At 37.3% G+C, this 27,120-nt stretch overlaps 1 protein-coding gene across 9 annotated transcripts in view; it reads left to right on the forward strand.

Moving 5' to 3' along the window:
* tn (tripartite motif containing protein thin) overlaps positions 1-27,120 on the forward strand; it is a 194,201-nt gene that overhangs the window by 82,695 nt on the left and 84,386 nt on the right. Inside the window, exon 1 of one of the 9 annotated variants that reach the window (XM_067773889.1) lies at positions 23,637-23,940. The exons of the other annotated variants lie outside the window; for them this stretch is intronic. The gene's annotated coding sequence lies outside the window, so the exon portion shown is untranslated. Of the gene's footprint in view, positions 1-23,636; positions 23,941-27,120 lie in introns of those variants that run through there. 9 annotated transcript variants of the gene reach the window in all.

Below are 27,120 nucleotides of genomic sequence, written 5' to 3' on the forward strand. Positions count from 1 at the left end.
CTGTTGTGTTTTTCTGATGAAAACAGGAGTTGCATAAATATTTATATTAAAAGCCAAGCAGTAATTAATAATCTCGAAATAATCTCGCATAAAACAACATCCAAAAATGTGTAAGAAAGAATCGCGACAGGAGGAAACATACATCTATGTTGGTTCTTCGGACATATTAGAACAGATGGAAATGAAAAACCGGATAAGGTAGTTAAGAAGGGCGAAGCGTTCGTAGCTTGTACCGTACACGTCCCAATTAGATTGGACGAGATAACAATGAGGCAAGAGTTCCATATGATCGACCAACCAGGAAAGTGTGTCGCAGGTCATTATCTCCATTACTAGGGTAACAAAGTTTTTCTTATAACTAAAAAAAAGTGGGCAATCTTAAGTCACATGCTTTTAAATTTGACCTCGTTAGTGACAGAAGATCTAGAAACTGCGTGTAGAAGGAGGAAATGATGAACCTCATTCTGTGTTCGTATTCGCCTGACTAAGACTCGAACTACTGAGTTATTTTCCATCATAGATCCTGCTTTTTGATGGGATTTTTCAGTTTGGTCGTCGGCATTATCCGCAATGCCCTCGGTTCAAGTCCCGAGCAAAGTAACATCGAAAGCTTAGGAAAAGAGTTTTTCTAAGGGGGGTCGTCCTCGGCAGTGATATGACAGTCACTCCGAATGTATTTCTGTCATGAAATGTTTCTCAGTGAAAGTGCATCTGCCTTGCAGCTGCCGTTTGGAGTCTGGATAAAAATGTAGCTTCCGCCCCGACAATTTGTATGAAAAAATAAAGCGGCACGACGCAAATTGGAAGAGAAGCTCGGCCCAAATCTCTTCGGAGGTAAATCGCAACAAGTTTCTTTTTTTGTCGAGAAAAATTCAGCTACTATAGAAGAAACACTCAAGGCTTTGCCGTTAGAGATGTGCTGGATAGAGGTTTGCTTGATACTGACTAAATAGTGAAATCTAGGATTGATGTGAGTTGTTTAGCTTCACTGAAAGTGGCATCGAACTACTAATAAATAAAATTTCCGTGGTAAATGTCACATTCGGAACGTATTCGACTCTTCTTAGGTGATATCATCTCAGCCTTAATACTTAGTAACTTTATCACTGCCACGCAGCGATTTCCTAAGTAAATGGATGCCAGGATCACCGTGGGGCCGGCTCTAAAATGTATCCATGTCAGAGTTGTTTAACTGGGCCACGGCTACCCGATTTAAACTAACCTGACTTGCACTCTGTCAAATTCAAATCTAAAACTGCTAGTCTCTTAAGTATTTGTATCTGATTATTTGTTCGAAATGAGCTCAAGGCCTAAACAATACTTGTTTGCCATTATAATGTTGTATTATATTTTTTCATAAAAAAGAAAGAAAGAAATGTTTACAGTCAACAGCCATAGCTAGTAATATACATAGATCCATTTCATGTGATGCTAAGCCCCAACTCATCAGTCACATTTGCCCTTACCATTCGGCCGCCAGAGCGGTGGTTTGTTGACTACTTTAATTTCTACTTTTATTCTGGTATTGCCAACTCATTTTCACAGCGTAGCGACATCTGTCACCAAATCATTGACCACTGCCATTTTTTGATACTTTCCGCCTGCTCTGGCGTTATACAATACAGTTGCTGATTCGTCGGCCATTTGATTTGCATGATCATTGGTTCCATGGCCTTAGCAAAAATTTTTTTTTTCATTATTATTGTGGTTTTATATATTTTCCTAATTCCAAACTTTTTTAAATTAGATTAGAACAACAGCAATACTAGTTTTTTATGTAAAAGCTCTTTCAGCCATTCCCATTTTATACAGATACCACAGAGAGTTTTATTTTGGATGTCTATTTTGCCGGCGCCTTAGCATTCTTCGCTCTTACTTAAACACCTTGTATCTTGTTAACATTTGCTTTATTTTGTTGATTTTCTAGTGAACACGTCAATGCGAAAGCTTCCGGTCGCTGCCACATTGCTCTGTCATTATTTAAAAATACTTTTAGCAAAACACACAAATTACTTTAGTTCCTTCTTTATTTTGTCTTCGCTTCTTTCGTTTAAATACATACTTACATATTACTTGGAACATTTAAACGGGTTAACTTGTTGCTGATTATTTCAAAGGTTTTAATGTAATATATTGCCTGTAAAGAATAACAAATGAATTGGAGGAAAAAAAAAATAAAAATAAAAAGTTTGGAAAATACATTGAAAGAAAATTCAAACGAGAGGAATACGGAGTAGAAAGAAAATGAGAGCGTTTTGTAATGAAAGACAGAGATCATCGCCAATTATAATCTAGCGATTGCTTCATATTGTAACGAATTTACTTGCAATTCCCCTTATTTGCAATCTTCTACTAAGTTCGAATCACTAAACTGTTTAATAAATACATAACTCCAATATTGAGTAATGGAAAAATGGCCTTTGTTAAAGTACTTCACAATAACTAACTCTGCTATTGCTCGCCAGATAGCGTCTTAATCAAAACTGAATTATTGTGCCTCTACTGTTGTTGCCTTTTATGCTCTCTGATTTCCTCGTTCGCATCTTCTAGGCGCCTCCATTTCCAGAATCTACTAGTTGACCATCAGCTATCAAATTTCTCAGCTGTAACTACAATTGAACGATTTTATAGCTTCTCTCATTGCATACTTTCGAGAGTATCTTAGATATATGCATGTGGTTGTGCGTTGCTTCTCAGCAGCGTGTATGTACATATGTGTAGACATAATGATTGATTCGTTTAAGTACATACAAGTGTAGCAGCTGCTTTATTGTTGTTGTGGCTTTATTTACTTAGTATCAGATTAGTGATGGGAGTATCACTTAATGTCACTAATATTCGTCACACTGCCCTCAACCCAAGTCTGATCGTCCCGATCAAACAAATCTCTCGATCTAACCGCTGCTAGCCTCTCCAAATGAACCACCCTTCTATTTCGTGGTTTCCCAATTGTTTGTATGCGGTAGATGACATCACTGATCCTCTTCACAACTCTGTGTGGGCCTTCCCAACTGCATCAAAATTCGGACGGAACACCTTTCCGCCGGTGAGGGTTGTATAGCAGTACCAAATCTCCCTCCCGGAAACCTTCCGAACTGTGTTTCATCTTACTACTCATTACCTTGGGCCGTTCCCTCACACTCTGTTGTTTGGCCAATGAACTACTTCGTAGAGCTTGCGCTTGACGGATTGGCTTCGCATAATCAGTATCGTTCCCACGTTTCACAACATTAGTGCGCTCCGGCTTGAAACTAACCTCGCGTTCTTTCTGGAAAATTCGTTCCGTAGTGTTTGTGCGTCCATTTGGTTTTGTCAATGCCAGTGTTTCTGTCGCAGGTACTTTTGAATTCGCTTTATTTAGCCCATTCGATCCACCAACTTTTGCCATTGTCTTCCGTGGTCTTCGTCGAGTCTTCTCCACCAGTACTCGATTACTACTGAACCCTTTTACCAAACTGAAGCTAAGTGGTATATCCTGGTTCACATATCGCATCACCCTTCTCTGCATATCGATCTTGATGTCATGGTCATCTAAGAAGTTTACTCCCAATATGACTTCATCAACGATTTCCGCCACAACGAATTTGTGTAGAACTGTGACCTTTCCAATTAAGACTTCACATGTCACTTCTCCCTGGACTTGGTTATATTCGCCAGGACCGTACGCAACCTTGCTCCAGGTAACAGTTTTACTCTCCTGTTGCCCAAGTCAGATCGGATTAAGGAATGAGACGCGCCCGTATCTACAGTCAGTACATGTTCTTTGCCATCCGCATAACCCCTGACGGTAAGACTGCTCGATTTTCTACCAATTTGCGACAAAGATATCACAGGACATTCAATAGCTGGAGCTAGCTCTCGATCTCTACATCTTACTCGCTCTTGCTCATCCCTTCCAGCTTTGTTATTAAGACTACCCATGCTGTTGAAACCACTAGGATCAAGATCGCAATGACTTGCAATATGACCGGGCTTCCCGCATTTGATAACTCTTTCACTCCGCTTTTGCGATCCTTTCAGCGCTTCTAATATCGTGTCTACCCACTCTGGCCTTTCTACTTCCACACGGCGTGCTTTGAAAACTGGCTTACACAGAAGCGACGCTGTTTCCTGAATCAGAGCATGTGATACCGTTTCTGCGAATCTTGGATTTGGGTTTGCATATGTAGCTCGCTTTGTTTCGACGTCCCGTATGCCGTTTATAAAGCTCTGAATCTTTACCCTTTCAGTGTATTCCACGGGTGCTTCCGCATTCGCTAAATGTGCCAACCTTTCAACATCCGAGGCAAACTCTTGCAATGTCTCACCAGGTTCCTGGAAGCGGTTCAGTAACTCCATTTGTTGTATCTGTCTCCTATGCTCAGTTCCGTATCGTCTCTCTAGAGCGGCCATCAATGCTTCATAACTGTCCCTTTCGTACTCTAGAATAGTCTGTAAGATTTCGGCAGCTGGTCCTTTCAATGCTACAAAGAGTGCAGCAATTTCATTTTCAGCATTCCAGTTGTTCACTGCTGCGGTCTTCTCAAACTGTAGCTTAAAGACCTGGAAAGGAACAGAACCGTCAAAGGATGGTGTTTTTACCTTTGGATTGCTTGCTGAAACAGCTGGGCGATTTAGTTGTAACTGCTCCATACGACCTTTTAAATCATCGACTTCTGCCTGAAATTGAGCCATTTTTTCATCCTGCGCTTCCAGTTTTGATGATACCTGTTCCAAAATTTCTGCCGACATTTCAGATATACATGCCTCTTGCGTTTCCAATTGATACCAATTGAACCATATATGTATTTTGGTCTTCCAGTTGAGATGTCAGTTGCGACGTCATTTCTGAAATACGTACCTCCTGTGATTCCGGTTGGGATGCTATATATGTCTTCTGTTCTTCCAGTTGAGTTTCCATCTTGTATGTAATCTGTGTCGACTGCGATTCCAGCTGAGATGCCACTGTCGATGTTTGAGCAGTTATTGCAGCCAATATCATGTTCAAGTCTGTGCTGGTAACTGTCTGCGATGTTTCGTTTTTCTCTTCAATTTTTGTTATTGTATCGTCGCCATCAAGATGAAACACATACTCTTCCACGTTAATTCCTTCTGCTTCCATTGCCTCTCGTAGTCTTGCCTGAAGTTCGAGCTTATTTCCGGTTGTATTCAATCCACGACTCTCCAACTCCTTCAATTGCTGGATCTTCAATTCACTGAATTTTGCCATGTCCTTGTTGTTCTCTGGAATTTATTCAACAGTTCCTCTTCTGACACCAATTTTAACGAATTTACTTACAATTCCCCTTATTTGAAGTCTTCTACTAAGTTCGAATCACTAAATTGTTAAATAAATAACTCCAATATTGAATAATGGAAAAATAGCCTTTATTAAAGTACTTCACAATAAATAATACTGCTATTGTTCACCAGATAGCGTCTTAATCAAAACTGTATTATTGTGCCTCTACTGTTGTTGCCGTTTATACTCTCTGATTTCCTCGTCCGCATCTTCTAGGCGCTTCCATTTCCAGAATCTATTAGTTGGCCATCAGCTATCAAATTTCTCAGCTGTAACTACAATTGCACGATTTTATAGCTTCTCTTATTGCATACTTTCGAGAGTATTTTAGATATGTATATGCATGTGGGTGGTCGTTGCTTCTCAGCTGCGTGTATGTACATATGTGTAGACATAGTAATTGATTCGTTTACGTACATACAAGTGTAGCAGCTGCTTTATTATTGTTGTGGCTTTATTTACTTAGTATCATATTAGTGATGGGAGTATCACTTAATGTCACTAATATTCGTCACAATATTGTCTACACTGAAAGAAAAAGACTGGTAAAATCAACCGAAGTACGGGTCAATTCAACCGAAATTTCTGTCAATTTTTATCCATCGCAACAAGATGTTGAATCAACTGCGCACAAATCGTTGATTCGTAATTGACCGTTTTAGTAGTCAAATGAACAAAAAAAGTTGTTGCGACAGCTTTGTATGAAAGTACCTATGTTGCGGCATGTGCAAGGCAGCTGAGTTTTTACTGAAATCTTTTACTGCAGAAATACACTCGGAGTGCTTACCGAACAGTGCCGAAGGGCGACCCCGCTTAGGAAAATTTTCTTCTAATTGAAAAACCTTATTTCTAAAATTTTTATGTTGCTTTGCCCGGGGTGTGAACCCAGGGTCTTTGGTGTGGTAGGCGGAGCACGCTACCGTCCCACCACGGCGGCCGCCATATACATACGTAAATAAGTATGTGCATACATATAGTACACAGCATACATAAGTACAAAGTAGAGTGCGCAGTAAGCGTAAAATTCTCTTTGAAATTTGCTCATGTATTGACTGTTGATCGCTGTTGAAGTGACCAGTGGGATCAGTTGTGTTAACAAAAAAATCAGTTAGATTGATTAGGAATCAGAACCGATTTGTTGATTTTACTAGCACCATTTCTTTCAGTGTATAGTGGGGTATAATTGATAAGGATATTCATTATTTCATTAATTGGCGTTCGATTTCTAGGCCACTTTAACAAAAAATAGTTTGCACAAATCTCTCTGTTGGTTCGTTTGTCTATAACTATGCTGTTTTGAAAGTATACATGATCAAAACTGGACTGGCAGAAACAACGCCTTTTATCTTTAATTTTTTTATTACAGAAGGATGTCGGTTACTGTATGTTACAAATTAAAAAAAAATTAAAAAAATTTTTTGCGAGACATATGTACATCCAGTTGTAAGTGGAGTCAAGTATACAACAATTGATCTCGCAATAACATATTTATATTTTTGAATGCGTTCGCAATAATCACCGAAAGTGAAAATTACAGCGTCCTTGAGATTTTGATTTTAAGGAAACTATCGACAACGCATCCAGCGCGTTTTGAATACTTCGGTCGCAAATTCGTTGCTTTGTAGCTTCTCCTTGAATCCATTTACCAATTTTGTAGCTTCTCCGAGGTCTTGATTTCCCGAATGCGATTCGCATTGCCAAGACCAGGAAATATTTTATTTGAAAAACAGGCAAAATGGCTATCCTTGGCCTTGTTTAAAAAAATAACAAGTTTTGATGAACTGTGTATAAAAGATGTCCTCGAAGTTTCAATAGAAAAAAGCAAAAAAATTGGAGCACCTCTTCCCAAAATCCTGGATAGTGGCGGACCTATACCATTACTTTAGTCATAATACCCTTGTGTACAAGTACACGCTGGGTATAAGAACTGGTTTAAATACATGTTTAGGTATCTACCAGAGAGAAAGTTGAAATTGTCCCTTCCAGGTTTGAAGATTTCATCTCTGATCAACATTTTAGGAAAAAAAATTAAAAGCAATTGCTTGATTCAGTAACTTATGATTTTAAAGTACATATTTGCCACAGTGAAGTTTTAAACTGAACAAAAATATAGAAATTATGGATAATGGGCCAGATTTGCTGTTTTTTACAGGGTGTCGAAAAAATTAATTTTTCCTTTTTTGGGAACCTTATAACGTAAGCTATTCATATATCGAAAGGAAGATTTTTATGTTTGTTTTCTCCAAGTATCGTGTTTCGTTTTAATAACATTAATTACCGGAACAAACATTAAGTAGTCCTCTTCACAGGTGCATTTTATTGTTTTACTTATAAATTCTATGTGAAAACCTTCCCTGCCTATGAAATATTTGTTTGCATATTGTCACGGATATTAGCATCACTAAGCTATACCATCACTAAGGCGATGCTAAGGCCATGACAAGCAGTATTTACGTCAATAATCAAATCATGTATACACATATATAAGGCAGCCGAAAGAGATGTCACACACAGATGCATTTACTTATACGCCTATGTGCGCGCGAGAGACTGTAAACTACAAACATTCACATCAATAATTCAATCTTTATGTATCTACATAAACGAATAACTAATTGCGTCTACACATATGTACCATGTACGAATACGAGCAGCGGAGAGTCAATGCGCAAACACATGCATATAGCTGAGAAGTTTGAGAGCTCATGGACAATGCTAGTACATTCTGGAAAAATGAGAACGAGGAAACCAAAGGGTATAAAAGGCAACAGATGTAGAGGAGCTGTAATTCAGTTTGAGTTGAGCAATCAATCAGTTATTGATTAAGCACGCGATCTGGCGGCCAATAGTAGAGTTCAATTTGAGTTATCAATCAGTTTGGTTATTAAGCCTGCGAGTAGCAAAGTATAAGTGTCATTGTGAAGTACTTTAATAAAGGCTATTTTTCCATTATTCAATATTGGAGTTATTTATTCAACAGTTTAGTGATTCGAACTTAGCAAAGGATTGCAAATAAGAGGATTTGCAAGTAAATTCGTTACAATTGGTGTCAGAAGAGAAATTGTTGAATAAATTCCAGAGGACGACAAGGACATGGCAAAGTTTAGTGAATTGAAGATCCAGCAACTAAAGAAGGAGTTGGAGAGCCGTGGATTGAATACAAGCGGCGTTAAACTTGAACTTCAGGCACGGCTACGAGAGGCAATGGAAGCAGAAGGAATTGATGTGGAAGAGTATGTCTTTCATCTTGATAGCGAGGAGACAACAAAAATTGAAGAGAAAAACGAAACATCGCAGACGGTTACCAGCACAGACTTGAACATGATTTTAGCTGCAATATCTGCTCAAACATCGACAGTGTCATCTCAACTGGAAGAGCAGAAGACATATATGGCATCACAACTAGAATCGCAAAAGACAGATATAACATCTAAGATGGAAACACAACTAGAAGAACAGAAAACGCGTATGTCAGAAATGTCGACACAGATTACATCGAAGATGGAAGCACAAGAGGCACGGATATCCGAAATGTCGGCTCAAATTTCAGCACAGATATCATCGCAGATCTCTGCTCAACTGGAAGAGCAAGAAGGACGTATTTCCTCGAAGTTGGAGGCGCAAGATACAAAAATTTTACAGTTTGAAGAAAAAATCGAGACCGAGGTGGATGCTTTGAGAGGACGTATCGAGAAGTTGCAACTAAATCGCCCAGCAGTTTCAACTAGTAATCCAAAGGTAAAAACACCATCCTTTGACGGTTCTGTTCCTTTCCAGGTCTTTAAGCTACAGTTTGAGAAGACCGCAGCAGTGAACCAATGGAATGCTGAAGATAAAGTTGCAGCTCTGTTCGTGGCATTGAAAGGGCCAGCAGCCGAAATCCTACAGACGATTCCCGAAGGAGAGCGGAACAACTATGAAGCATTGATGGCCGCTGTCGAGAGACGTTATGGAAGCGAGCATAGGAAACAGATATTCCAAATTGAGTTGCAAAACCGTCACCAAAGAGCGAATGAGACTTTGCAGGAGTTTGCCTCGGATGTTGAAAGATTCGCTCATCTTGCAAATGCAGACGTACCCGTGGAATACACTGAAAGGGTAAAGATTCAGTGCTTTATAAATGGCATACGAGATGTGGAAACGAAGCGGGCTACATATGCGAATCCAAAACTAACATTTGCTGAAACGGTATCGCATGCTCTGATTCAGGAAACAGCGTCGCTTCTATGTAAGCCAGTTTTCAAAGCACGCCGTGTGGAAGTAGAAAGGCCAGAGTGGGTAGAAACAATTTTGGAAGCACTGAAGGGATCTCAACAGAAGAATGCCGGAGTTATTAAATGTTTCAAGTGCGGCAACCCAGGTCACATTGCACATCATTGCGATCTTGGTCCTAATATTTCCAACAAAGTGGGTGGCCATAAACGCAAAGCTGGAGGAGATGAGCAAGAGCGAGTAAGAGGTAGAGAGCTACATCAAGCTATTGAATGCCCTGGGATATCTGTCTCGCAAATTGGTAGAAAATCGAGCAGTCTTACCGTCAGAGGAAATGTGGATGGCAAAGAACGAGTACTGACTGTAGATACGGGCGCATCTCATTCCTTGATCCGATCTGACTTGGTCAACAGGAGAGTAAAACCGTTACCTGGAGCAAAGTTGCGTACGGTCACTGGCGAGTATAACCAAGTTCAGGGAGAAGTGATATGTGAAGTATTGATTGGGAAGGTCATGGTTCTACACAAATTTGTTGTGGCGGAGATTGTTGATGAAGTTATATTGGGAGTGGATTTCTTGGTTGACCGTGACATCAAGATCGATATGCAGAGAAGGGTGATGCGTTATGAGAACCAAGATGTGCCACTTAACTTTTGTTTGGAAAAAGGGTTCAGCAGTAATCGGGTACTGGTGGAGAATACTCGACGAAGGCCATGAAATTCAAAGGTAAAGGTTGATCGAATGGGCCAAATAAATCAAAATCAAAAGTACATGCGAGAGAAACAATGGCATTGACAAAACCTAAAAGACGCAGGAAAACGAAGCAACGAATTTCCGAGAAAGAATGCGAGGGTAGTTTCAAGCCGGAGCGCACTACTGTTGTAAAATGTGGGAACGATACCGATTATGCAAAGAAAATTCGTCCAGCGCAAGCTCTACGAAGTGGTTCATTGACCAAACAACAGAGTGTGAAGGAACGGCCCAGGGTAATGAGTAGTAAGATGAAACACTGGCATGACAAGAACTTTAATTCGGATGGTTTCTTGGCGGGAGATTTGGTACTGTTAAACAGCCCTCACCGGCGGAAAGGTGTTCCATCCAAATTTCGGTGCAGTTGGGAAGGCCCGTACAAGGTTGTGAAGAAGATCAGTGATACCATCTACCGCATACAAAGCATTGAGAAACCACGGAGTAGAAGAGTGGTACATTTGGCGATGCTAGCAGCGTTTAGATCGAGAGATTTGTCTGATCGGGACGATCAGACTTAGGTGGAGGGCAGTGTCACGGATATTAGCATCACTAAGCTATACCATCACTAAGACGATGCTAAGGCCATGCCAAGCAGTATTTACGTCAATAATCAAATCATGTATACACATATATAAGGCAGCCGAAAGAGATGTCACACACAGATGCATTTACTTATACGCCTATGTGCGCGCGAGAGACTGTAAACTACAAACATTCACATCAATAATTCAATCTTTATGTATCTACATAAACGAATAACTAATTGCGTCTACACATATGTACCATGTACGAATACGAGCAGCGGAGAGTCAATGCGCAAACACATGCATATAGCTGAGAAGTTTGAGAGCTCATGGACAATGCTAGTACATTCTGGAAAAATGAGAACGAGGAAACCAAAGGGTATAAAAGGCAACAGATGTAGAGGCGCTGTAATTCAGTTTGAGTTGAGCAATCAATCAGTTATTGATTAAGCACGCGATCTGGCGGCCAATAGTAGAGTTCAATTTGAGTTATCAATCAGTTTGGTTATTAAGCCTGCGAGTACCAAAGTATAAGTGTCATTGTGAAGTACTTTAATAAAGGCTATTTTTCCATTATTCAATATTGGAGTTATTTATTCAACAGTTTAGTGATTCGAACTTAGCAGAGGATTGCAAATAAGAGGATTTGCAAGTAAATTTGTTACAATATATTTTTTGCAAGAGAATCCAAAGTTGCAGGAAAATATGAAAAAAATTTCGTCTTCACGAGAAATCAGTAAATCAAATTCAGATTTAGATTGCGCAATTTGCACTAGCATGAACTCTTATATTTACATATATTCATGTAAAAACGTTCGTGCTTATACATATATATATGTTTGTAGATACATACATATATACATCTATACAAACATATTTGAATGCCAATTCTAATTAATTTATTCGTTTTCACTTCTTCAGTTTCAAGGGCTAATTTGTATATCTAGAGTTCCGGCATATTTTTGGCTTCTTTATAAAACAACCACCGTGATGTGATGGTAGCGTGCTCCGCCTATCACACCGTATGCCCTGGGTTCAACTCCCGGGCAAAGCAACATCAAAATTTTAGAAATAAGGTTTTTCAATTTATTTTTCTAAGCGGGGTCGCCCCTCGGCAGTGTTTGGCAAGCGCTCCGGGTGTATTTCGGCCATGAAAAGCTCTCAGTGAAAACTCATCTGCCTTGCAGATGCCGTTCGGAGTCGGCATAAAACATGTAGGTCCCGTCCGGCCAATTTGTAAGGAAAATCAAGAGGAGCACGACGCAAATTGGAAGAGAAGCTCGGCCTTAGATCTCTTCGGAGGTTATCGCGCCTTACATTTATTTTTTTTTTTTTTATAAAAAAAATTAGATACATATGTATGAGCATTGTGCGCGCATATATGTTCGTGCATACATATGGATATACATATGTATGAATGTAAGCTCTTAAAATGAGTGCCTGTTCTTAGTTGGCTAATTAGTTCGGTGAGTTGTTACTAAGTAATGCCCACATCTTATTTTCTTGTTTATCCCTAATTTTATAAATAACAATGCAGTAATGAAAATACTTCGGATTTTACGCAAAAAACTTTGCTAATTTTAAGAACTATCATATTTATAACAGTGAATGTGTTACGTGGTAGGAGTCAAAGCTTGTTTTCTAGTTCAGAACGTTTTTGGCCGTCTAACAAAATAATTCAGTCGCTTCCGCTATTTGAATACACAATGTCCTTCCCATGGTCTAGCCAACTTTCTCGCTGGAATTCAGGTGGTTGAAATATTGAATAGATTTCAAGTTGATACAATTTATACTGACTTCTCGAAGGCGTCCGACAAAGTTTCTCACAGAATACTTTTATTGAAGCTGGCTGCTATGGGGCTTCACTCTACTTTTTTGAGTGGATTAAGTCTTATTTTTCCAACAGGCGTTGTGTTGTAGACGTTGATAATGCCACATGCCGCCCCTTCATTGCATCCTCAGGAGTCTCATAAGGTAGCATTCTAAGACCTCTCTTCTTTATACTTTTTATAAATGACATTGGCTCATGCTTCTCCTTCGCGGAATATCTGCTGTATGCCGATGATCCAAAAGTGTTTGCTGTTGTAAATATTTCTGGTGACTCTGAACGTCTGCAATCAGACCTAATGATGTTGAAAACTGGTGTAGTTTAAATCGTTTATCGTTAAACATTAAAAATGCTTTTATGTAACTTTTTCAAAATCAGTTAGTACCCATCGTACTTGTTATAGTATCGCTGGCTATACAGTGCAATTTGTTGAAGAAATCAAAGACCTAGGGGTGTATATTGACACTAAATTTAATTTCTCCACGCATGTAAACTATGTCATAACTCGACCATACGCGATGCTTGCGATCGTACGTCGTAACTGTTCTGCATTCACTAGCCCCTTAACTATGAAGTCACTATATTGTGCCTTTGTCAGATCGAGGTTGGAGTATGAGGCTGTCATTTGGAGACCACCAAATTGGCCCTCTAATCGGCTTGATCGTGTTCAGAAAGTTTTTTTACGATTTGCTCTTCGATCTTTAAAGTTTTCTGAACCAATGCCTTCGTATGAATCTCGATGCCTTTTACTAAACACGCGTCCCATTATATCTTGCTCATTTGTCATTGGCATAATTTCAGGGACCGTTGATTGTCCATCACTTCTTGGTAAAATTCAGTTTAATGTACCATACAGAAACCTCCGATAGTTTGAACCCTTGAAAATTGGGTTTCCCAGAACTAATTATGGTGTATATGCTCCTATTTCTAGGGCTTGTGCTGATCTGAATACGTTTTTAACTCCTCAGGTGCTGACTGCACTTTTCCTTACGCTGCCTTAATAACAATTTAAGATCTTATTTTTGTTAGGATTAAGTTAATGTAAACATTTTCATAATATCTATAAATTCAAAGACTCAACTTAAATAAATAAATAAATAAAATAAAATTTCAATGGCTGTAATTTCAAGAGCGGCTGCTGTGGTGTATTGATGGTTGCATGCTAAGAGAAATTCCATTTTTTCAATCAAATGGGTGTGTGTGCACCCTCTGTTATAGTTCGAAACGTCGATCTGTCGAATAAATAACTGAAATATTCAGTATAGACACACAATACTCGCGTACTTCACTAAAAGCGTGTTAAAATCAAACTGATTAATTATTCCTCAGCTTGCGCTGCTTTCAAGGCCGCCGCACAATGACATGTTTCATATAGATGCGTTTAACCATGATTCAATCAGAAGAGGTTTGCTCGACAGACGAATTTTTTGACAATTGCAGCCATTTTGCTCCCAAATCGAATTGACATCCGTTAACAGTGTTGTTTCTTTGCAATTTTTCGAAAAATATTAGTAGTAGAAATAGGAAGCAATCAGTTTACAAATCCCCGATAAGTACTGAAGTGCATAATTCCTTAGAACATTTATTTTAATTTTATGATGAATTTATTAACTATGCCATGATCTATTAGTGTGGCTGAACATAGGTAATTTTTTGAAAAGTACGGACATCAAGGAATCGTGCACTTTCGTAAACCTATGAACAGACGAAGCCTAAACCACTTCAAAATTCATCGTTCAACGTCAAAAACTCGACTAGTAAATCGATTTACGTAAAAATGTAATTAGTAAATATCGGAGATGCCATAACGAAATGTACTCATTGAGCATGTTAACTTATTCATTCCGTACGTTCGGAAAATTCGTCACCATTTAAGAATTTGGGGAATCGGTTTATATTTGGAATATTATGTAGTATATACTTATTTGATATATTCGGACTTCGTGAGGTAGTATGAAACGAACGTGTTCCGAATATTCTAAATTAACGGAAGACTTCCATGAATACTCAACGCAAAGGAGCTTTCCGAAATTTCAGAGTAAAAAGGTGAATACTCCCTGTGTAGCAGGACCGCATAAAAGCTGAACTCTTCTGTCAAAGTCAAGACCGGAATATGAAGTCCTAAGAGAAAAAGCCATTTTCTTTTACATTTTTTTTGACAGACCATGTCGGCTGCCTTTTAAATATAGTCCTATCTCAAAACATTTTTCAAAAACTTCCCATTTCATGATTTGTCACAAAAACGCCCTATTTTTGAATTAGATTGAAGAACGCCTCAGAATGATTTTCATTAACTCCCCCTTATGTTAAAATGCATTGAACTTATGCTCATATAGGGAATTTTTGAAACAAATTGTGATAGTGTATTTTTGAATAAAATTCTAAACCAACATAGCTCTTTATAAATTCATGAAATATTTAGTAGAAAATTAATTATTTCCAATTTTTGTTGTTATATCGGCCTACTGATTTTAAGATCGCGGGTTCGAATCGAGCTCAAGGCCTAACAATAATTTTTTATCATTATTATTGTTATGATAAATTTTTTCTTAATTGAAAAAATTTTTAAATTAGAATAGAAGAAAGAAAAAATTTTATCATAACAATAATAATGATAAAAAATTATTGTTAGGCCTTGAGCTCGATTCGAACCCGCGATATTAATTATTTCCTCCAAAACCTGTTGCCATTTACAAATTTTTTATCACTACTAATATACTGCTAAAGGTACTTTTGTACTACAATTTTCGCTAAAGGGACTGAATTATTACCCGTTTTCCTTACTACGTAAAAGTAACCCGTCCAGATTTTTCAATTTGGGAGTGTCAAAGTTCTGCCGTCATTGAAGAACAAACCTCTAGTAATTGAATCATGGCGTTTAACAAGCTTATGCATTCCAACAACATCGTCACAATCAACCAAGATGTTGCGATTGTAAATATGAAGGAACTTCAGACTTGGCAATTGCAGTTTATTACGCCTTGCCCATTCACATACAAAATTTCGTGAAGCACTGTTATAAAAATTCTCCCTATACAACAAAAATACTTGCTAACATATTTTGAGTCGTATTCGATTGTTATATTGCAGTTTTTAATTTCGAAAAGTGTTAGAAAATTTGCCAAACATTGGGAAAAATAATTTCACTTGCATATTGTGCCAACGCCCTTAGCCAAAGCAAATGTCAAATTCTTCTTATGATTTGCTTGCAACAAAATTTGGGAGTTGGCTACTTTTCAATATCAGATGACGCCAGTGTCGCTCGTTCTACCGTTTGTTTAATCTACTCATAATGCCTAAGCTTGTGTTAAACTCATCGATACGAAAAACTGCTTATTTCTCGGGGCTTTAAGCTGCAGACATTGGTGCTTTATCGGTAACCGTATCGGTAACCTTATAACAGCTGATTCGGCCAACCTTATGAGAATCAATGCAATCGATTATTGGTGCCGCTAAGGTCGTAACCGTATCGTAGCCAACCAATTGATTTTTGGTTTACCGTCGTAACGATAAACAGCTGATTACGTTAGGGATACGACTACAGCGATACGACAAACAGCACCAATGACTACAGCTTTAAACCACTACCAATAAAATGATTTTAGTTTTACTCACACAGGCACAGTTTGAATTTTGGGGCCCCTGTCCATAGTGTACCTGTACAAGTGTGTCAGCTAAGCGATAAACCTCAAAACTACAAACAGACTCGCTCACTTGATGCAAATCTCAGGTCTAGAGTTGCATTTTTGGTACGCAAGAGTACTTCAAGCTGAGTTGCATTTGTGAGTTTAATGAAACTTTGTAGTATTTACAGATGAAATAGTTGCATATATTTCCGCGGAAATAAGAATACTAGAAGATTTGTAGCCTGCAACAATGCGGAAACATACGGAAAGCAAAATTTATTTAAATTAGAGTCAAAATATAAAGCGCCACACGTAAAACATGGAACAATTTCACTTCTAAGGCTGTTTACACAAATGCATAACAGAACTGTAAAAAGATTGAATCAATTGAGTGTGCATTCTCTCAGCATTCTTTTAAAAAATTGTCATTTATTGGTTGCATATTTTAAATCTCCATTCCTGAATGGCTCGAAATACCTTAACTCAAATCTAAAGTGTGTGTGTTATTGAATGGTAAAATATAATTCAATATAGAGTGGGAATGTAGGAGCCATTCCCAATCTTTAATGAATGTAAACTTGAAATGAATGCACACTTTTTTTCCATTCAGTACTAAATACTTTTTCTCTAGGGTTATTTTTTTGTATACTTTCATTGCCATCAGATATGTTAAATCAGTTTAGGAGTTGTGTGCAAAAAAAGGCGTAAAATTTATCAATAGAAATAATAGCCCCTTCCAATTATTGAAGTAGTTTAATATTTAAGAATTTATGAGCTTAACACCGGCTTAATAGAATTGAATATCCAATCATTATTTTTGAAAAGAAAAAAATTTACTGGCATACTGCGATTTTAACATTTCGAAAACCGCCACATAATCATCATCAGTCAATTTCGAATGTTGTCAAAGGCTTCACTGATATACGAAACGCGAATCACACGGTGAAACTGCAGTTGCCTTAAATCATCGAAATATGCCAGTAAATGTTTCTTTCTTTTCAGTTTCTCTTTAAACTTCGCAAAGACAATCTATTGCTTTCTTGCTATATGTCAAAATGGTTCTATATGCCCTACTTATTTTGCTGTTGTAGTTAAATTGATATTGTAAATGAACACATTGTGCATTGACCACTTAGAGTTAATTGTGGATATTTTTTGCCGATAATATAACAAAAAAGGATACTTGAGTTTAAGTCGTTTAAATTTAAATACATCAAAGTACATAGGTCTATCGGCGATTTCGTTGGAGCTTGCTAATTCCGAGAATTTCGATAAATATATGTATAATTCCATGGCATCGTCCTTCAGGGATTCAGGCTTTTTCTATTCACCTGAGTCACCTTCCTAGTTTTCCTTCATATGTGCCACGAAAAAAAAAATGTTTCATTGGGAGAAACTCTTCAGAGGTTATTAATTTCCCTCCCCACTGTCTCCATCGGATTACAGTTTTTTACAGCTGATGTTTTGACAGTGATTGACGGAATATAAATATAGGACCCAAGTGATTGAGAAGGACCATTAGTCTCTCTGCCTATTTGCATGGCATTTGTAGGTTGAATTCTGTCTTACTTGAGCAGATTTGTATTCAAATTTAATTTTCTTTGCTATCAACAAAGCTACAACTACCTATAGAGTCTACTTTAAATGACTGTAATTACAAACTATTGTGTTTAGAAAAATAGTTTTCTTAGAAAATAGAGAAAAATAGTATATTGCTGTTGCAATTTGGAAACTCGCAAACCATTATCTATAGAGTATTTGACCATAGACCGCTAGGAAGAATATATGAAGGAACTTAAGAGCTTTTATAATATATATCTTTCAATTGCTTAATCAACAATTGAGGACGTTCAAAGTAGATTAGTACTTTTTCCTGCAAGCCTTTTATATGCCTCATTGGCAACACTTATTTAGAACGATGACAATTTTCGGAACAGGGATGTTGAAATATTTGTCATTTGCTTTTTTTATACTCAGTTGAGCAGAGCTCACAGAGTATATTAAGTTTGATTGGATAACGGTTGGTTGTACATATATAAAGGAATCGAGATAGATATAGACTTCCATATATCAAAATAATCAGGATCGAAAAAAAATTTGATTGAGCCATGTCCGTCCGTCCGTCCGTCCGTCCGTCCGTTAACACGATAACTTGAGTAAATTTTGAGGTATCTTGATGAAATTTGGTATGTAGGTTCCTGAGCACTCATCTCAGATCGCTATTTAAAATGAACGATATCGGACTATAACCACGCCCACTTTTACAAGAAGGTAATTTAAAAGTTTTGCAAGCTGTAATTTGGCAGTCGTTGAAGATATCATGATGAAATTTGTCAGGAACGTTACTACTATTACTATATATGTGCTAAATAAAAATTAGCAAAATTGGATGAAGAACACGCCCACTTTTTAAAAAAAAATTTTTTTAAATTCAAATTTTAACAAAAAAGTTAATATCTTTACTGTATATAAGTAAATTAAGTCTAAATTCAACTCCAGTAATGATATGATGCAACAAAATCCAAAAATAAAAGAAAATTTCAAAATGGGCGTGGCTCCGCCCATTTTCATTTAGTTTGTCTAGAATACTTTTAATGCCATAAGTCGAACAAAAATTTACCAATCCTTCTCAAATTTGGTAGGAGCATAGACTCTGTGACGGTAACTGTTCTCTGTGAAAATGGGCGAAATCGGTGGAAGCCACGCCCAGTTTTTATACACAGTCCACCGTCTGTCCTTCCGCTCGGCCGTTAACACAATAACTTGAGCAAAAACCGATATATCTTTACTAAACTTAGCCCACGTACTTATCTGAACTCACTTTATCTTGGTATAAAAAATGGTCGAAATCCGACCATAACCACGCCCACTTTATCGATATCGAAAATTACGAAAAATGAAAAAAATGCCATAATTCTATACCAACTACGAAAAAAGGGATGAAACATGGTAACTGGATTGGTTTATTGACGCAAAATATAACTTTTGAAAAAACTTTGTAAAATGGGTGTGACACCTACCATATTAGGTAGAAGAAAATGAAAAAGTTCTACAAGGCGAAATCAACAGCCCTTGGAATATTGGCAGGAATACTGTTAGTGGTATTGCATATATAAATAAATTAACAGTACCCGACAGATGATTTTTTGGATCACCTGGTCCACATTTTGGTCGATATCGCGAGAACGCCTTCACATATACATCTAAGGGCCACTCGCTTTTAAAACCCTCATTAATACTTTTAATTTGATATCCATATCGTACAAACACATTCTAGAATCACCCTGGCCCACCCTAATGGCGATATCTCGAAAAGGCGTCCACCTATAGACCTAATGCCCACTCCCTCTTAATATGCTCAGTAACACCTTTCGTTTGATACCCATATCGTACAAACATTCTAGAGTCACCCCTGGCCCACCCTAATGGCGATATCTCGAAAAGGCGACCACCTATATACCTAATGTCCACTCCCTCTTAAAATGCTCAGTAACACCTTTCGTTTGATACCCATATCGTACAAACATTCTAGAGTCACCCCTGGCCTACCCTATTGGCGATATATCGAAAAGGCGTCCACCTATAGACCTAATGCCCACTCCCTCTTAAAATGCTCAGTAACACCTTTCGTTTGATACCCATATCGTACAAATATTCTAGAGTCACCCCTGGCCCACCCTAATGGCGATATCTCGAAAAGGCGTCCACATATAGACCTAATGCCCACTCCCTCTTAAAATGCTCAGTAACACCTTTCGTTTGATACCCATATCGTACAAACATTCTAGAGTCACCCTTGGTCCACCTTTATGGCGATATCTCGAAAAGGCGTCCACCTATAGAACTAAGGATTACTCCCTTTTAAAATACTCATTACCACCTTTCATATGATACCAATATCGTACAAACACATTCTAGAGTCACCCTGGCCCACCCTAATGGCGATATCTCGAAAAGGCGTCCACCTATAGACCTAATGCCCACTCCCTCTTAAAATGCTCAGTAACACCTTTCGTTTGATACCCATATCGTACAAACATTCTAGAGTCACCCCTGGCCCACCCTAATGGCGATATCTCGAAAAGGCGTCCACCTATAGACCTAATGCCCACTCCCTCTTAAAATGCTCAGTAACACCTTTCGTTTGATATCCATATCGTACAAACATTCTAGAGTCACCCTTGGTCCACCTTTATGGCGATATCTCGAAAAGGCGTCCACCTATAGAAGTAAGGATTACTCCCTTTTAAAATACTCATTACCACCTTTCATTTGATACCCATATCGTACAAAAACATTCTAGAGTCACCCCTGGCCCACCCTAATGGCGATATCTCGAAAAGGCGTCCACCTATAGACCTAATGCCCACTCCCTCTTAAAATGCTCAGTAACACCTTTCGTTTGATACCCATATCGTACAAACATTCTAGAGTCACCCCTGGCCCACCCTAATGGCGATATCTCGAAAAGGCGTCCACCTATAGACCTAATGCCCACTCCCTCTTAAAATGATCAGTAACACCTTTCGTTTGATACCCATATCGTACAAACACATTCTAGAGTCACCCCTGGCCCACCCTAATAACGATACCTCGAAAAGGCGTCCACCTATAGACCTCATACCCACTTCCTCTTAAAATGCTCAGTAGCACCTTTCATTTGATACCCATATCGTACAAACATTCTAGAGTCACCCTTGGTCCACCTTTATGGCGATATCTTTCATTTGATACCCATATCTTACAAACACATTCTAGAGTCACCCCTGGCCCACCCTAATGACGACATTTCGAAAAGGCGTGCACCTATAGACCTAATGCCCACTCCCTCTTAAAATGCTCAGTAACACCTTTCATTTGATTCCCATATCGTACAACTAGAGACACCCCTGGTCCACCTTTATGGCGATATCTCGAAACGGCGTCCACCTATGGAACTAAGGATCACTGCTTTTCAAAATACTCATTAACAGCTTTCATTTGATACCCATATCGTACAAACATATTCTAGAGTCACCCCTGGTCCACCTTTATGGCGATTTCTCGAAAAGGCGTTCACCTATAGAACTAAAGTCCATTCCCTTTTAAAATACTCATTATCACCTTTCATTTGATACCCATATCGTACAAACACATTCTAGAGTCAGCCCTGGTCCACCTTTATGGCGATATCCCTAAATGGCGTCCATCCATAGAACTATGGCCTACTCTCTCTTAAAATACTCTTTAATACCTTCCATTTGATACACATGTCATACAACCACATTGCAGGGTTACCCCAGGTTCATTTTCCTACATGGTGATTTTCCTTATTTTGTCTCCATAGCTCTCAACTGAGTATGTAATGTTCGGTTACACCCGAACTTAGCCTTCCTTACTTGTTATTATTAAATATTTAGAACAATTTTAATAAAAACGCTTTTTCAATTAACTTCTTTGTGCTTTACTAACATTTAAATAAAGAAAAAACTGGTCATCACTGTCAATAACTAAAGTTTTGTGTTGATATTTTGAAGTGGCTTTAATTAAATGCAACCATGTGATATTTGAGCGGATTTTGTGCTTGTACGACATTTTTCATAATTGATTGTTACTAGAAAAGTGTGTGAACACTCAGCAAAGGCTGCATTCATTTGAATGCTTATTCTGTGTTGAAAAATGTTTGTGTTTCATTCAGTTACTTCATTCAGTGTACATTTTTCGGTTTTTCATAGTTAAGGGATTGACCTCCAGATTCTTGTGTTACACAAATATAGTGAACTTGGGTACAGAAATTCAAATTAAAAAGTTTTTCACAATAATTTGAAAAACTCTACGTTTTCTCTGCTTTTGCACTTAAAGGAGTAACCCACCGTAATAAATTAAACTTTTAATGAAAATCAATAACTCTAAACTGAACACTTTTCGCCATGATAAAAAATCAAAATGCTGTGGAACAGGAGCAACACTTTTGTGACTACATAAACCCTGTTTCAATCTTTTACGTCTCTGCACAGAACCCTAATTGACCGTTTTCAACCGAAACAACAATGGCAACCCAGATCTTCCCGTTATTCTCACTTAAACGAGTGCCTGCCAGAAAGAAGTCAACACACTTGTACTTGTACACTATGCGATGACTACATGAGTGTATGTGGAAAATTGCTGTCCATCCCATAGTTCAATTGATCACACGTATTCTTACTCTCCATCGTTCAGTCATTAGCGAACCAGCAACGAATAAACACGAAGCTTGGCCGTGACGCTTAGTGTATGCGATTTTGTATGGAATACAATGCCCTGTGAGAAATTTTTTATGCTAGAAAATGCCTTTGGCGACTTGCAGTGCCTTTTATGTTACAAGTCGTTCAAAGGAGGCTATAGATGTAATATTTAAAGTCATTTCGATTCCTCCCACAAAAATATACAAATTTTAGACAAAGAAGCTAGTCAGGTATTATATGAAGAAAAGAAGTTAGACTTTTTGGAAAAATTCCAAGGGTGGTTGGTATACTGGGTCGAAAAAAAAGTTGCAAATGTCCGATCCTAAATTTAACAATTATGTTGAGAGGGTTTCGGAAAAATTTTTTTTTATTTTTTTTGATCCTTCGAAATACAGCCGAAAAGGTTTTATCGTTGTAACTTGGTTATTTGACGTCCGATTTTTATACTCAGGGTGCTTTGCACGCAGGCTATTTTCTGTGAAAATGGGTGAAATCGGTTGAAACCACGCCCAGTTTTTATACACATGCGACCGTCTGTCCTTCTTTCCGGCTGTTAACACGATAACTTGAGCGAAATTCGATATATCTTTACTAAACTTAGTTGACGTACTTATCTGAACTCACTTTACCTTGGACTTCCGTATATCAAAATGATCAGTATCGAAAAAAAATTTGAGCCATGTCCGTCCGTGCGTCTGTCCTTTAACACGATAACTTGAGAAATTTTGAGGTATGTTGATGAAATTTGGTATGTAGGTTCCTGGGCACTCATCTCAGATCGCTATTTAAAATGAAGGAAATCGGACTACAACCACGCCCACTTTTTCGATATCGAAAATTTTGAAAAACCGAAAAAGTGTGATAATTCATTACCAAAGACGGATAAAGTGATGAAACTTTGTAGGTGGGTTCACCTTATGACGCAAAATAGAAAACTTGTAAAATTTTGAACAACGGGCGTGGCACCCCCACTTTTAAAAGTAGGTAATTTAAAAGTTTTGCAAGCTGTAAGTTGGCAGTCGTTGAAGATATCATGATGAAATTCTGCAGGAACGTTACTCCTGTTACTATATGTGAGCTAAATAAAAATTAGCAAAATCGGATAACGAACACGCCCACTTTTTAAAAAAACAATTTAAAGCAAATTTTAACAAAAAATTTAATATCTTTACAGTATATAAGGAAATTATGTCAAAATTCAACTCCGGTAATGACATGGTGCAACAAAATAAAAAAATAAAAGAAAATTTCGAAATGGGAGTGGATGCGCCCGTTTTCATTTAATTTGTCTAGAATACTTTTAATGCCATAAGTCGAACAAAAATTTACCAATCCTTGTGAAATTTGGAAGGGGCATATACTCTATGACGATAACTGTTTTCTGTGAAAATTGGTGAAATCGGTTGAAGCCACGCCCAGTTTTTATACACAGTCGACCGTCTGTCCTTCCGTTCGGCCGTTAACACGATAACTTGAGCAAAAATCGATATATGTATCTTATCTAAACTTAGTTCACGTAAGTAGAAGAAAATGAAACAGTTTATTTTATGGCGATATCTCGAAAAGGCGTCCACCTATAGAACTAAGGCCCACTCCCTTTAAAATACTCATTAACAACTTTCATTTGATACCCATATCGTACAAACGCATTCTAGAGTCACCCTGGGTCCACCTTTATGGCGATATCCCGAAATGGCGTCCACCTATAGAACTAAGGCCCACTCCCTTTTAAAATACTCTTTAATACCTTCCATTTGATACCCATGTCATACAAACACATTCCAGGGTTACCCTAGGTTCATTTTCCTACATGGTGATTTTGCCTTATTTTGTCTCCAAAGCTCTCAGCTGAGTATGTAATGTTCGATTACATCCGAACTTAGCTTTCCTTACTTGTTAAAATTGATATGTCATTATTTTGGCTTTGAGAAGCTTTCCATTTCCTTTTAATGTCCTTTTAAGCTAAGAAGTCGTTTTCACATGATTAGGTCAGCTAACAAAGTTGTACCCCCCATAAAGTATCCTTTTTTCCTTACCAAACGAAAGTACTTAAAAATTCAAGAAAATGTTGCTTTTAAACCATATTACTAAAATAATAAACAAAGAAGTTATATCACTTTCAATATTTATTGCAACTGTTATTTTACCTGATTCTTATTATACTTAGATCTGAAAGTCATGATATTTTTGGAGGAAAAATTATTATTAGGGTTAGCATTGAAAAGTTAATATAGATATGCCAAATATCATAAAGAGGGGAAGCCAAAGTAAATAAGTGAGTCAAACCCGTTGTTTCGTATTTATAATAATAACACTATGCGACAAAATCAAAACCTTTTCGGCTGTATTTCGAATGATCAAGAAAAATAAAAAATAAAAATTTTCTGAAACCCTCTCAACATGACATTAGGAACTTTTTTTTTTGTATGGGGACCAACCCAGTCTAGTGGTTGGCTAAAGTAGAAAATGAGCAAGTTGTTAAGCAATCAAATAGAAAAATTAAAACTGAGCTATCTTCCATGATCAGCTTAGACATTGCTAAACAAAGCCGGCCTTTTATAGATGGTGTTTTTATTGAAAACATTTGTCTAAACATTTTTCAAAAAATGAATCTTGATACAGAACTAGTTAAAAATATACCCATATCCCGCCAAATAGTAGCCCACCGGATTGATGAGCTGGGAATACACATTCAATATGCAATAAAGAAAAATATTAATGATTTCCAATTTTTTCTCTGCGCTTGGATGAAACCACCGATATCAATCATTTATGTCAAATGGCGATATGTGTACGGACATTTACGTAAATTATGAAATAACTGAAACAATGTTTTCTCTTGATACATTCTCTGGCAGTGTGACAGGAAAAATCTTGTTCGACGTAGTAAACGAAAAGATTTTTTCAGTTTTCGATGCAAACAAATTTGCAGGAGTATGTACGGATGGGGCAAACGTTATGAACGGCAAGAATGAAGGGTTGGTTCATAGGCTAACTGAATAAAAATGGAATTTCTGGAAGACATTTTCATTGCATTATTCATCAAGTTGCACTCGCTTCAAAATTTGTGAGCGGTCATCCTTTCATGAAACGTGCAGAACAGATTATCAATGAAATACGGGGAGGGCACCATCGTCTCACCCACAGAAAGTTTGTAAATTTTTTAAAAACAACTTCTGCTCGGCATGATGACCTAAAAATGTTTACAGACATTCACTGGCTAAGGTTATTTGAGATGAGGGAAGAAGTTTTGCAATTTCTTGAAATTAATTGTAACGAAGAAGCCCTAGTTCGATCTTTAAAAGATGACAATTTTATTTTGGGTTTAGCATTTTTGGCTGATGTCTCCTTTTTTTGAACAAACTCAATTTAAAACCTCAAGCAAAAGAAACAGGAATAAACGATGCTGTGAAAAATGTGCATCAATTCCAAACAGAACTGTTTTTGCTTTTAAGAGAACTTCAATCTGGCGATTATACCCATTTTCCGATAACTTCGGTTATTATTATGAAACATGCGGGTGTTAAGCGAGTGATCATATTGCAATTCTTGAAAAATTGTTTATCAATTTTGAAGACAGATTTAAGGATTTTGTTTGTTTTCAATCATTTCTTGACATCTTTGAAAACCCCTTCAAATGCGATATAAGTAAGTATGAATATGAAATTCAGTCCGAGCTAATCATGTTACGAAGCGAAAACGTTCCACCACACGGAGATAATATTGAATTTTGGAAAAATTTAGAAGAATCATCATATCCAATATTGAAAAGAATATCTTTTCCGTGCCTATCACTTTTTCCCACAACATATTTTTGTGAGAAAATTTTTTTCGGACTGAAGTTCATTTACTCCAAGCAGCGCAACAGTTTAACATCAAGTCATTTATCGAATATACTTTTATTAAGAAGCTGTCAAGAAAGTATTGATAGTGAAGATTTTATTAAAGATATAATATAGTTTTACAAACCCAAATATATATAAGGAGTTATATAAATATATCATCACGAAAAAAAATCAAAATGAATTTATTTATTTATTTAAATTTCAATTGGAAACCGGGAGGGAGGGAGATAAGGTTTCCAAATGATTGGTTTAAATAAATAAAATATTGAATATTTTGATTTTGTGATTGTTTCCATGATATATTAATTTGTAAAATTATATTATATCTTTAATCAAACTGATAATTGATAAATGAAAGTATATGAGAAAGATTGTTGTTTTTTGTGTTGCTTGGAACGAATAAACTTAAAGTTAGAAAAATTTCAACACAAAAGTGTGGTGAACGGAAAGTGTTAAGCACTCGAAAAAATCCTTTTCAATATTGGATATTCTTACACTTTTTTCGAGAACTCAATATTAGCTCTGTATGGTGGAACATTTTCACTAACTCATACCTACTTATATCGTAACTGAAGGGGGTTTTAAAGATATCAATAAATGGTTGAAAACAAACCAAATTCTGAAATGTGTCTTAAATTATTAAAAAAATTTTCCAGAATCACAATATGATCACTCGGCTTAGCACCCTCAAATTTCGTAATAACAACCGAAATTTTTCTCTTCTCCGCTGTGCTCTTTGAATCGAATGCAAGTTGATGGTTGATGCAATATGCCTAAAAAATTTAATTTTTTTTCAGTTGGCCTACAAAGTATTTACATTACCAGTCATAATGTTTTCCCCTTAGTCCACA

Source organism: Eurosta solidaginis, chromosome 3 (assembly GCF_040869045.1).
Source record: "Eurosta solidaginis isolate ZX-2024a chromosome 3, ASM4086904v1, whole genome shotgun sequence".
Classification (NCBI taxonomy): Eukaryota; Metazoa; Arthropoda; class Insecta; order Diptera; family Tephritidae; genus Eurosta; species Eurosta solidaginis.